This window comes from Echiichthys vipera, assembly GCF_963691815.1.
Source record: "Echiichthys vipera genome assembly, chromosome: 16".
NCBI classification, from domain to species: domain Eukaryota; kingdom Metazoa; phylum Chordata; class Actinopteri; order Perciformes; family Trachinidae; genus Echiichthys; species Echiichthys vipera.
Window position 1 is genome coordinate 3,739,621 of NC_139841.1, and position 12,809 is coordinate 3,752,429.

The following is a 12,809-nucleotide window of genomic DNA, read 5'->3' on the forward strand; positions in this document are numbered from 1 at the left end:
CCGCAGGTCGGAACCGAACCCGCTGCCCTGAGGACCACCATCCTGCCCACATGGGGCGACCGCTCCAACCACTCAGCCACCGGCCGCCATCTTATCAGACTTTGACCCCGCCTCATTTCCTCTGACCAAAAAAGGGCATGTATGTGACATTTATGGGTGTATTTGTGTACTACATATGTATGCATAACTAACAGCCTGGAGCTTTACAGTTATACAGTACAGCTACTGTATAAGCTGATTTTGTTCTGCTTACTTAATTCTGCAGCTATAGGCCTAGTCTGCCGGGGGATAATCCTGTTCCAGATACTCTGAGCTTCTCTCCTCTCTGTCTGTATCATTCATGTCTCATCGATGCATGTTACTAATTCAACTTCTACCTGGAGTTGTTTGTGTTTTGTCGTCTCTCAGGTCTCTGCTGATCGTGGTGGTGCCTGCTGCCGTGGTCCTGCATGACGCTTCCTGCTGCTATTATCATTATTACTCATATAAACTATCATTAGTTTTATAAATTATAACACGTGTAGCTATAAAAACACCATCAGTGTTATGTCTTAATGCATCACAGCTGTTATTACTCATCATTGATCATATTTACCACCATAATTATTATCATTGTCATATTCTATCACCTTAGCTGTGCTTGTTTCTACTATTCTGCTGTATTGTTCCTGTAGGGGACATGACAATCACTCTGTGATTAGGCTTCAGTGTTCAGGGTAGAATCGGACTCCTGTCGGGTTATAGTTAGACACGCAGTGCTGCCGCTAGTGTCAGGGTTACTATATGGTACCAGAGGATATAATATAAGTAGAAGATGTGTGTGCCAGCCTGTCAACAGACTGTTGAGGCCCTGGCCAGCAGTTGCGTGCAGACATACCCTGTGGCTTCATGTGGCCGTTGCACAGAACCTGACATCAGGCTGCACATCCCCACTGTGGCTGGCCTCCTTCCGGCAGATGTCCCAGCAATAAGCCTGGGGGAATCCCACCACAAGTCAAGGTTGCGTAAAGAAAGACCCATTCCCCAATACTGGAGGCCTGCACCTCACTTCTCATGAGAAACGCCGAAGGTGTAACTGTAAACGACATCCTTGACAGAATTTTATATCGTTTTTTAAAAATTAGTTTTCTTTTTTAGGAACGGATTTTGTTACCGCAGGTCAGTCCGGTCTGGGAGATGTGGCTCTGCTTCTGTTTTAACTCTTTCTCAACATGCTGTTTTGGGTTTTCAGTGCCACTGAAATTTATCTCAACAGTATATGCATGGGTGCAGATCCCAGGGGGGACGGAGGCGACATGTCCCCCCCAATTTCTGAAAAACATGAATCGTTCCCCCCAATAAAAATACCCCAAATTACTCATAATTGAACAAATGTATTTTCAGACTTCACATTCTTCACATTTTAGATTCACATCGAAAGAGAAATGATTGAAATAGTGGAACAAATCATTTTTGACAAACATATTTGACTCCACATCCATCTGTGCTCCACTACAAAACAAATGAACGTAGTTTCTTCCACAGACGCTGATGATCAGCAGGCTTTAAAAAAAGGGCTTCATATTTTCATATTCATCCACATCAGTGAATCCTGCATAAAGTAGTCCCCTACACTGGGAGGGAAGGGAGATGGAGAGAAGAACTGGGGCTGAGGAGACTTTACATGAAGACCCTTAAAATGATGATTTACTAATACAACAGTTTAAATGATGATTTACTAATATAACAGTTAAAATGATGATCTACTAATATAACAGTTCAGTAAAATGATGATTTACTAATATAACAGTTAAAATGATGATTTACTAATATAACAGTTAAAATGGTGATTTACTAATATAACAGTTCAGTAAAATGATGATTTACTAATATAACAGTTAAAATGATGATTCACTAATATAACAGTTAAAATGATGATTTACTAATATAACAGTTAAAATGATGATTTACTAATATAACAGTTCAGTAAAATGATGATCTACTAATATAACAGTGAAAATGATGATTTACTAATATAACAGTTCAGTAAAATGATGATTTACTAATATAACAGTGAAAATGATGATTTACTAATATAACAGTTCAGTAAAATGATGATTTACTAATACAACAGTTAAAATGGTGATTTACTAATATAGCAGTTAAAATGATGATTTACTAATATAACAGTTAAAATGATGATTTACTAATATAACAGTTCAGTAAAATGATGATTTACTAATATAACAGTTTAGTAAAATGATGATTTACTAATATAACAGTTAAAATGATGATTTACTAATATAACAGTTTAGTAAAATGATGATTTACTAATATAACAGTTAAAATGATGATTTACTAATATAACAGTTAAAATGATGATTTACTAATATAACAGTTAAAATGATGATTTACTAATATAACAGTTCAGTAAAATGATGATTTACTAATATAACAGTTAAAATGATGATTCACTAATATAACAGTTAAAATGATGATTTACTAATATAACAGTTAAAATGATGATTTACTAATATAACAGTTCAGTAAAATGATGATTTACTAATATAACAGTTAAAATGATGATTCACTAATATAACAGTTAAAATGATGATTTACTAATATAACAGTTAAAATGATGATTTACTAATATAACAGTTTAGTAAATGATGATTTACTAATATTACAGTTAAAATGATGATTTACAAATATAACAGTGAAAATGATGATTCACTAATACAACAGTTAAAATGATGATTTACTAATATAACAGTTAAAATGATGATTTACTAATATAACAGTTTAGTAAATGATGATTTACTAATATTACAGTTAAAATGATGATTTACAAATATAACAGTGAAAATGACCTTCCACAGACATGTTGACCTGTCATAGGAAAAGCACAGGTGTTACTATTAACAGTAACGATGGTTCAGTTCCATTCAAGTGTCCCAGTAAGCCATGACAGTGGGACAGTGAGTTTGCATGCACATACCTGGATCCTGAAACTGAAGCAACTTAAACGAATTGTCCAGTCATTCATTTTTTTATGTGAACATTATTTGAAAAGGCCTGTTGTATCGAGATGGGGGCAGAATTGTTGGAGACAAATATGTCAAAACTTCAACAAATAAAACACATACTATCTGTATTGATGGATTCCACTAGAGGGAAGTATGATTTATACACACACAAATGGTTTATTTGAGGTAGGGAGAAACGCCCCAGGCAATGGTGTGCACCCCACTAGGGCAGGGGCGAAAAAAGGAAAAAGAAGAGCACATAAAGCGCGTCCTCGCCACTGAAGAGGGAACTTAAGCACGTGTTTTGGCTCCTAGAGGACAGGTTGTGAGTCAATAATAGGCATGTTATGTATTATAAATATTCATAATTGACACTCTGAATGTTTATCCTCTCTGTCTGTATCATTCATCTCTCATCAATGCATGTTACTAATTGTACTTCTTCCCTGGAGTTGTTTGTGCGTTGTCGTCTCTCAGGTCTCTGCTGATCGTGGTGGTGCCTGCTGTAGTGGTCCTTCTGTGTGGAGTTTGCATGTTCTCCCCGTGTCTGCGTGGGTTCTCTCCTGGTTCTCCAGCTTCCTCCCACAGTTTCCTCCCAAAGACATGCAGCTGTTAGGTTGATAGATTCACAGATGACTGTGAATGTGAGTGTGAATGGTTGTCTGTCTCTGTTCGTCTCTATGTGTCCTGTGATAGACTGGCGTCCTGTCCAGGGTGGAACCCGCCTCACGCCCGATGTCAGCCGGGATCAACCCAGCTGATTGTGTGGACTATCATTAGTTTTATAAATTATAAAATTTATAGCCATAAAAACACCATCAGTGGTACGTCTTACTGTATCACAGCTGTTATTACCGCTACTCATCATTGATCATGTTTGCCACCATAATTATTATCATTTTCATATTATATCACCTTAGCTGTGCTTGTTTCTACTGTTCTGCTGTATTAACTTCCATAACATACAAGTCATATTCACGTTACTATAGATATTATTATAGTTACTGTTACTTGTGTGTCTCTCTGTCTGTCTTTGTGACTGTCTTTGTCTCTCTTCGTCCATCTGTCTGTCTCTTCTATCTTTCTCTCTCCTTTTCTTCCTCCCCAATCGATCAAGACAGATGTCCATCCTCCATAGAGCTGGGTCTGTTCCACGGTCCTGTCCTGGTAGTGTGATACCCGTCTAATTGGCACACACTCTCTGGTCCCCCTTTTTGAACAGGGAAACCACCAGCCTGGTCTGCCACTCCCTTTGCACTGTCCTTGGAGTCCTTACCCCAAGTGAAGGAGTAATATATCCCGGAAGGACTCCTTCTTCAGTCGGAAAGCTTCCCTAACCAACGCTGTCTACCACAGTGTTCGAGGGTTACCGCCCCTTGAGGCATCTAAGACTTTGAGGCCACAGCTCACTGCCGCATCTTCTGGAATGGAAGCTTTGAACATTACCCACTCCGGTTCAATGCCCCCAACCTCCACATAGATGCCAGAAAAGCTCCGCCGGAGTTGTGAGTTGAAGATCTCTTGGACAGGGGCCTCCTCCAGACCTTCCCAGTTCACCCGCACTACTCGTTTGGGTTTACCTGGTCTGTCCAGAATCTTCCCCCATCCTCTGATCCAACTCATCACCAGATGGTGATCAGTTGACAGCTCTGCCCCTCTCTTCACTCGGATGTCCAAAACATACAGCCTCAGATCAGATGATACAATCACAAAATCGATCATCGACCTTTGGCCTAGGGTGCTCTGGTACCACGTACACTTATGAGCATCTGCATGTTTGAACATGGTGTTAGTTTTAGACAATCCGTGACTAGCACAGAAGTCTAGTAACAGACGACCACTTGGATTTAGATCAGGGAGGCCGTTCCTCCCAATCACGCCTCTCCAGATGCCTCCATCATTGCGCACGTGGGCGTTAAAGTCTCCCAGCAAAAATAGGGAGTCCCCTACTGGAGCCCCATGCAGGACTCCATTCAGGGTCTCCAAGAAGGCCGAATACTCTGAACTGCACAAACAACAGTCAGCGTTTTCCCCGCTACCACCCGCAGGCGTAAGGAGTCGACCCTCTCATCCACCGGGGTGAACTCCAACACAGCGGCGCTCAGCCGGGGGTTTGTGAGTATCCCCACACCCGCCAGGTGCCTCACACCCTGGGCAATTCCAGAGAAGAATATTGTCCAACCACTATCCAGGAGTACGGTTCCAGAACCGAGACTGTGCGTGGAGGTAAGCCCCACCAGATCTAACTGGTAGCGCTCCACCTCCCACACAAGCTCCAGCTCCTTCCACCCCAGAGAGGTGACATTCCACGTCCCCAGAGCCAGCCCCTTGTTGCCCGGGTCTGGTCTGTCTGGACCTGGCTCCAGACGGGGGCCCTCGGCTTCCTCCGGGCAGGGTCTCTCTTCCTCTTCCTCTTCCTAGTTTGTCCATAGAGTCTTTGTGAACCATTCTTAGTCCGGCCCCTCGCCTGAGACCACTCTGCCATAGGAGACCCTACCAGGAGCACCACCTGTCCATCACAATATTTTTGTGAACTTAATTATCTTGTGTATGTTGTCTTATTAATGTCATATTGTAAAGCACTTTGAGTTACATTTTATTTATGAGAGGTATGAGAGGTATGATTCAAATAAAGTTATTAATATAATGAAGGATGATTAACACCTATAGAAAAGATGTTTCACAACCGTTTTCTAAGTCTTATATCTGCTCTATAAAGCATTAGTGGTGAATTATTAAAAATTGTTCCAATATACTGTATGTTATAGCTTTAATGGGTGTATTTCAAAACAAACTGTTGTTGGCACAGTGGCTCTACAGGAAGACAGAGGGGGTCTGTCCAGTGATAATTAAGGGCAGCAGCAGACAGAAATTGTCAAGTCTTATCAAACTCCAGTTCCAATGAAGTTAGGATGTTGTGTGAAATGTAAATAAAAACAGAACACAATGATTTGCAAATCCTTTTCAACCTATATTCAATTGAATACACTACAAAGTCAGGGATAACAAAAGCCTGGGAAAGTTTAATGAATGTTCAAAAACAGCTGTTTGGAAGATTCCACAGGTGCACAGGTTGATTGGAAACAGGTGAGTGTCATGATTTGGGATAAAAGGAGCGTCTCTGAAAGACTCCAACAGCTTAAGAACGTTTCTCAACGTACAAATGCAAATAATTGATGGATTTCATCATGTACAGTCCATAATATCATCAAAAGATTAAGGGAATCTGGAGAAATCTCTGCATGTGAACAGCGAGGTTGAAAACCATCACTGAATGACCGTGACCTCCGACCCCTCAGACAGTGCTGCATTAAAAACATTATTATAAGACATTATTCTGTAATGGATGTTACCACCTGGGCTCGGGAACACTGAGGACAAAACCACTGTCACTTTACAGGGTTTATCTCTAAAAGCGCAAGTTAAAACTCTACCCTGCAAAGGTAAAGTCATATATCATATATCAACAACACCAGAAAGACCACCGGCTTCTCTGGGCCCGAGCTCATCTGAGATGGACTGACCCAAAGTAGAATAGTGTGCTGTGGTCTGATATGTCCACATTTACAATGGTTTTTGAAATCATGGACGTCGTGTCCTCTGGGCCAAAGAGGAAAAGGAGCATCTAGATTGTTATCAGCCGAAGTTCAAAAGCCAGCCTCTGTCATGGTATGGGGGTGTGTTAATGCCCATATTGTATATATATATTGCATTATGGGTCATTTCTGTGGAGGCACCATTAATGCTGAAAGGTATTTAACAGGTTTTGGAGCAACATCTGCTGCCATCCAAGCAACGTCTTTTTCAGGGACGTCGCTGCTTATTTCAGCAAGACAATGACAGGACACATTCTGCACGTGTTCCAACAGCGTGGCTTCGTAGTAAAAGAGAGTGCAGGTACTAGTACCACTCTGGCCTGCTGCAGTCCACACCTGTCTCACCTACAATGCTTCAATAATTGAGTGTCCTCAGTTCTCATACGCCTATTGAGAGTTGTTAAGAGGAAAGGTGATGTAACACAGTGGTAAACATGCCCCTGTCCCAGCTTTTATATATTATAATACATAATATTTGGAAAATAAATAAAGTTTATCATTTTGAACATTAAATATCTTTGTCGTTTATTCAGTTGACTATAGGTTAAAAAGGATTTGCAAATCCTTGTATATTGTTTTTATTAATGTTTTACATGTCTCGCCTTCCCCCAGACTCACTAAAGGTCACTGTAGAAAAGAAAACTAGGTCCAATTTAAAAACGGTTCTGTACTTTGAAGGCCAGCCATTACATTGTGATTTTAATGGCGACTCAGGTTGCCTCAGAGTTCTACTCAACAACACAGGAGGTCTTTTGCTACATGTTTTAGATGTTTATAGTTTCAAATATCTTGGTTTAGTTTACTAATTATATATTGAAATAGGTATGCTGCATCTTTTGTGAGTATTCAGGGGATTGTCTTAGGGCACCGGTTAAAGGTGCACACACATTTTTTAATTTATTATTATTATAACCTTTATTTAAACTCAATAACAACCTCATTTGCAATATAGTCAAGATAAAAAGACAAAACCTTTTTGGACAAGACAAAACACAAAACATTTGAGTATAAGTGGATAAAATGGAGTACAGTCACAGTAAGTGACACAGGATAACAAAAACAGAGAAATCAAGTTAAAAGCCAGAGCAGTTAGAAGTAAAGTCAGATGCAGTTATGGATTAAAATTGTCCTGATGAGAAGAGTGTGGTGACTTTCAGGTGGTTTTGCACTGTTCCAGGTGATCCAGTTTTTTGAGCCTGTCTGATGAAGACTTGCATTAAAAGATACTAAAGAATTGATAAAGGATGGTACGAGACCAGTGGTACGAGACCAGTGAGAGCTTTAAAAAAGGGACATTCAACGTTTGAATACAGGTCACAGTGATGGCTGCTGGAGCTGTCGCCTGTAATAAAGCTCAGGGCTGAATGATGTACGGTGTCTAGTAGGTGTAGAGTTGTAGCTGATGCATGATTGCATAAAATGTCTCCATAATCTCAAACTGATATAAAACCTAGAATTTAAATGTTCCTTGTTGAGTTTTAGATCTGTTTTAGATCTGTTTTTCTGTCAGCGGTTCCCAGGTTTGCTTATTTGGCACACAAGAACACACATGAACACACACACTACTCCACAGATCAACAGGTGGCGGTTACGGTCCATGATATGCTGCAATGCACCAACAAAGACAGGGAAGAAGTCTGCATGGTAATATACATGAAAACACTGCAGGATTCAAAAATAGCTATTGGAAATGTTTTATGAGAAAATTAATGCAGCTGACGTGCTCCGTAGACCTCAAAGTACGTCATGTTTAACTAAAACGTAAAGAGAACTTTTGTTTGTTTACAAGAAGATTTCCCTGGGCCCCTTCAACATCCTGGTTTGGGCATCTCAGTTAGGTACACAAACACTCTGGAGTGTGTCCAAGTGGGAAAGCTCAGGAGCTGCTTGGGGGACTTGTGCACCAGTAGAACAGAACACACAGCCCAATACACACAGCCGCTCTATGATTTTAGTGCAACTGCTACCCTTCTGGTAGGCAACTTAAAATGCCTGCAACAAGAAAGCATATTTAGTGTGTGTCATTGGATCAGTGGTAACCCTTGGAGAGTCTGTGAACAACACTGCATCTGACTGCGTGAAACTGTACCAATTGTTTGTCAGGGTGTAGCACCTGGTGGAGGTCATTACACTCTTAGTGTGAAATTGTTAGAAGAAGGCATTAGCACTTGCCTTATGCACTGGGCCTCCTTGCCATCACAGGGACCCTCAGCAGGGCCCTCCGTCCACTGTCGCCAACAACTACAACTCTCAATACAACGGTTAGCCTTTGACACAAAGTGCTGTCATATACTAGTATAGCTGCTCTAATGTTTGATGGCCTTATTCCCTCACATACATACATACAAACAAAAAGACACATGAACACATGGACAGAAGCAGCTGATTTGAGGTAAGTTAACTAAATTTTTGGCTTATTGGTGAAACATCACATTTTTTATCACATTGCATGCAGCAAAAGTTGTTTTGGTGTCCTGTACTTGGTGATTTAAAAGGGGGAAGGCTGCTTTTTTCACCATTAAATTAAAGAAGATCCTTAAGGATTTTACATCCAATTCATTATTTTATTACAGTTGTGAGTAATCAGATTGAGTGTGTACGGGGCAAGACTGATCTTGTAATTCTTTTAATTCTATTAACAGAATAAGTGCGTTATGTCCTGCAGAGGTCGCTTCTTCTTTCTTTTTCTGTCAGCAGTTTTACCAAGTTTTATCATTTCTGACGTGTATATAAGTTTTCGACATGTTTGAAAATAATAAGTGTTTGTTCAACTTAACCACAGAGTCAAGTGGATCCCTGGAATTACATCGGTACGACTCCTGTAGACCGTGATTATCAGCTAGTTCATTCTGCAGTAAGATCTAGCCTGGTTTTATAACAAAAGACCAGTGCAAGTTATTATTGCCTGTGTCAGATTGAAATGGCTCCTTTATTTTGAACTCACTGGTATTCCAGTATTCAAGTTGCAAAATAAAGTCAGTATTTGCACACACACCTCTGCACTGATAGATTTCAAAAAGACTGACGCCTTGGTCACAATGACAGAAGACATACCCAGAAAGGTACTTTCTTTAGTCTACGGATAAGTCAGTCTCCTCCCCTTCTGCTATCTTCACTATTGGCCTTATCACTGTCCAAGACAATTGAGATTGGTTTAAAGAAATACCAACAAGCCACAGCATTTTCCGCTATCCCAGAAATGATAAGCAGTGTTGACAGACATCTGCACTCATCCCATCTTGGACAATATTCCAGCCTGATTTCTCAGAGATTCGGACAATTCTTTTGCACAATAAGTAACATATATAACCAGAGACCCTCTTGCTGTGGGATCCCACCAGCTGCAACGCCAAATCAGGCAAGAGGCGTAAAGTCCAGGGACAATGACCTCCTCCTCAGACCACACCCATCTTTGAACTCAGCCTTCATTTTGATCTCAACTACACACTTTCAATATTTTGTGACTGTATCTTGCACTATTGCGACACTATCACTGTGACAAACAAACAAACACACACACACACACACACACACACACACACACACACACACACACACACACACACACACACACACACACACACACACACACACACACACACACACACACACACACACACACGCACACACTCAACTCGAATATAAACTTGTCCTTCATTCAGTATATTGCATAAAGTTGCGGAAATGTCCAGAATTGAGGCCATGGCACTCAAAGCACTCAAGGAGAAATATAAAAGACTAAACCTTTGGCTTGTTTCAGGGGCTGTAGTTTAACACCACCTTGACTCTGCTGCCACCTGCAGTTTTCCACAACTCATTGAAAACAAACTTGGAACTGCGTAAAAGAAGCACAGCAGGGTTGTATCCAAATGTCCTCTCCAAACACACCTGCACTGAGCCCATCCTCAGTCTCACTGTTCTCACAGTGCAAATAATTATTCACGCTAAGTGAGGCCTCAAATACAAAATTATAAATAAAAATGCAGTTACTTAACCAAGTATTTCAGTTTTATCAACAATCATTTAGAGCCATCATTTTGCAAAAAGAAGCATCTCAACTAATGTAAATCTGTTTAGATTAAGAGCCATGTTATATCCTGCCGGCTGCTGCATTCCTGGGGCCTTAACTTCTGGTGAATGAATGGCTGGTAAAGGGGTACTCTAATAAGTTGATATCAAGCATTAAAGGAAGGCATTATCTCTTACAGAAATGTGTGTGTTATAACTGTATTTGTTTTACTATAGATGCGTTATTAGGGCACATTTCCTGCTTTTGACATTGCAAGTGTTTTGCCTTTAGAACAAGCTTCTTCTCTTTACAGAGATCCTTTTAGGATTTTGTTCACCAGATTTTCTGATCAATGGCAGGTGGATCTTTTTTTGAGCACAACGATCCATCTTGATGTTCCTAGAAGATTGTTCTGAACACAGTTTTATGATGAACATTTCTTTAATCCATGTTATCAGCAGATTTCCTGACACCTCAGCCTGTTCCCTAATGATGAAAGTAGGGTAACAGGGTTACAATGCCTCTGTCCTTTTTTATAGGAGAAACTCCACTCAGGTTTCATCTGTTAAATATACTGTACATGTTTTTTTTGACTGCACACTACATTTGTCCATATATTGTATAATACTTACAGAGAATGTACAGGGTGCCAACTGGTGATTTAATTATTATTGGGGATATTGATGTTTACATTTCATCTTCCTTTACATCAAGTGACTGCCACATACTGTTATTGTGAAGCGTAACATTAAAGGTTGAATAATGAGAATGAACAGAACAGCTCCATACAGTGTCTCAAGATCGTTGTCGCAACAACAAAAAATAATTCCAGCAGTCGGGTTGCCAGGTTGGTCCGACACGGCCCAGTAGCTACAGGAGACCAGAGTCTGTTTGAGCCTGTTTGAACCCGTCCCCTCCAGAAAATCACAGCATCAAAACAAGGATTAGAGGAGTTTGACTGACAGTTAGCGTTAGCCGTTAGCGTTAGCCGTTCCAGCTAAGTAGAGATGAAAGTGATGTTAGCAATCAAGGAAAATCGTAGCCATTTGGGCGTGCGTTTTAAAGGCGTTTCTCTCCTTTCTCTCAGTCCATGGAGTGAATGCTCGGCCTCTATTGACTCTGGTTGTTGCCCGTCTCCACTCACTCAGCTGCTGGGACAAATAACGCCCCCTTCACTGAGGCTCCGAAGCAGCTGCAGGATTGGAAAACTCCATTTCACCCAGCTACAGCCTACAGTAGCTGCACCCAACAACAGACAACCCTGGCAACCAGCAACGGCCAACGCTATTGGCTGCTACCATGGAAACGAAACGGGACATTGACAAACCCGTCAAAAATGTTTAAATATTTATTCAGACTAAATATATTTTTTATGGAAAAGCAATACTTCCATTCTGTTCCCCTCAAAACGCCCTGTGGGTGGATATTAAGAAAAATATATAGCTTTTGATAAAGATTCTACTTAATTAACTGCTCTCTTAATACACGCATCTTCCTCGCAACTTTCAAGACTTCTTTGGTAAAACTCCCCTCAAGAAATCCAATGTAAATGAAAAATGTTTTTAACTACTAGCTACTTGTTCATCCAACCAATAATAGCAATTTAGAAAAGCATCGGGCAAATCACAGCACAGGGATTGCCCTACTGAAAGTTATAACTTACCTTGTATTGTATCACAGCTGTTATTACTATTACTCATATCATTTATCATATTTACCACCATAATTATTATTATTCATATTACTAGTTTTTATAACACTGTGGTATGTTAACTGCCATAACATATAAGTCATATTCACATTACCACAGATATTATTATAGTGACTGTAACTTTTGTTGTTGCTTGCATCTCTGGTTGTTCTGTCTGTCTTAGTGTCTTTTCTCTCTCTGTCTGTCTGTCTGTCTTTGTCTCTCTCTGTCCATCTGTTTGTCTTTGTGTCTCTCCTTTTCTTCCTCCCCAACCGGTGCAGACAGATGTCCGTCCTCAACAGAGCGGGGTCTGTTCCAGGTTCCTGCCTGTTATAGGGACGGTTTTGTTTTTGTTTGTTTTTTGTTGCCACTGTGTGGACAAGATTTTTGGATTAATACTGTATATAATAATCATAATAATAACTTTTATTATGATTATTAAAGATGCTTATGGGGGAATTGCTGGGTCTCTGTAAACCCTAAATAAGTCATAGAGCCTGGTCTTTACC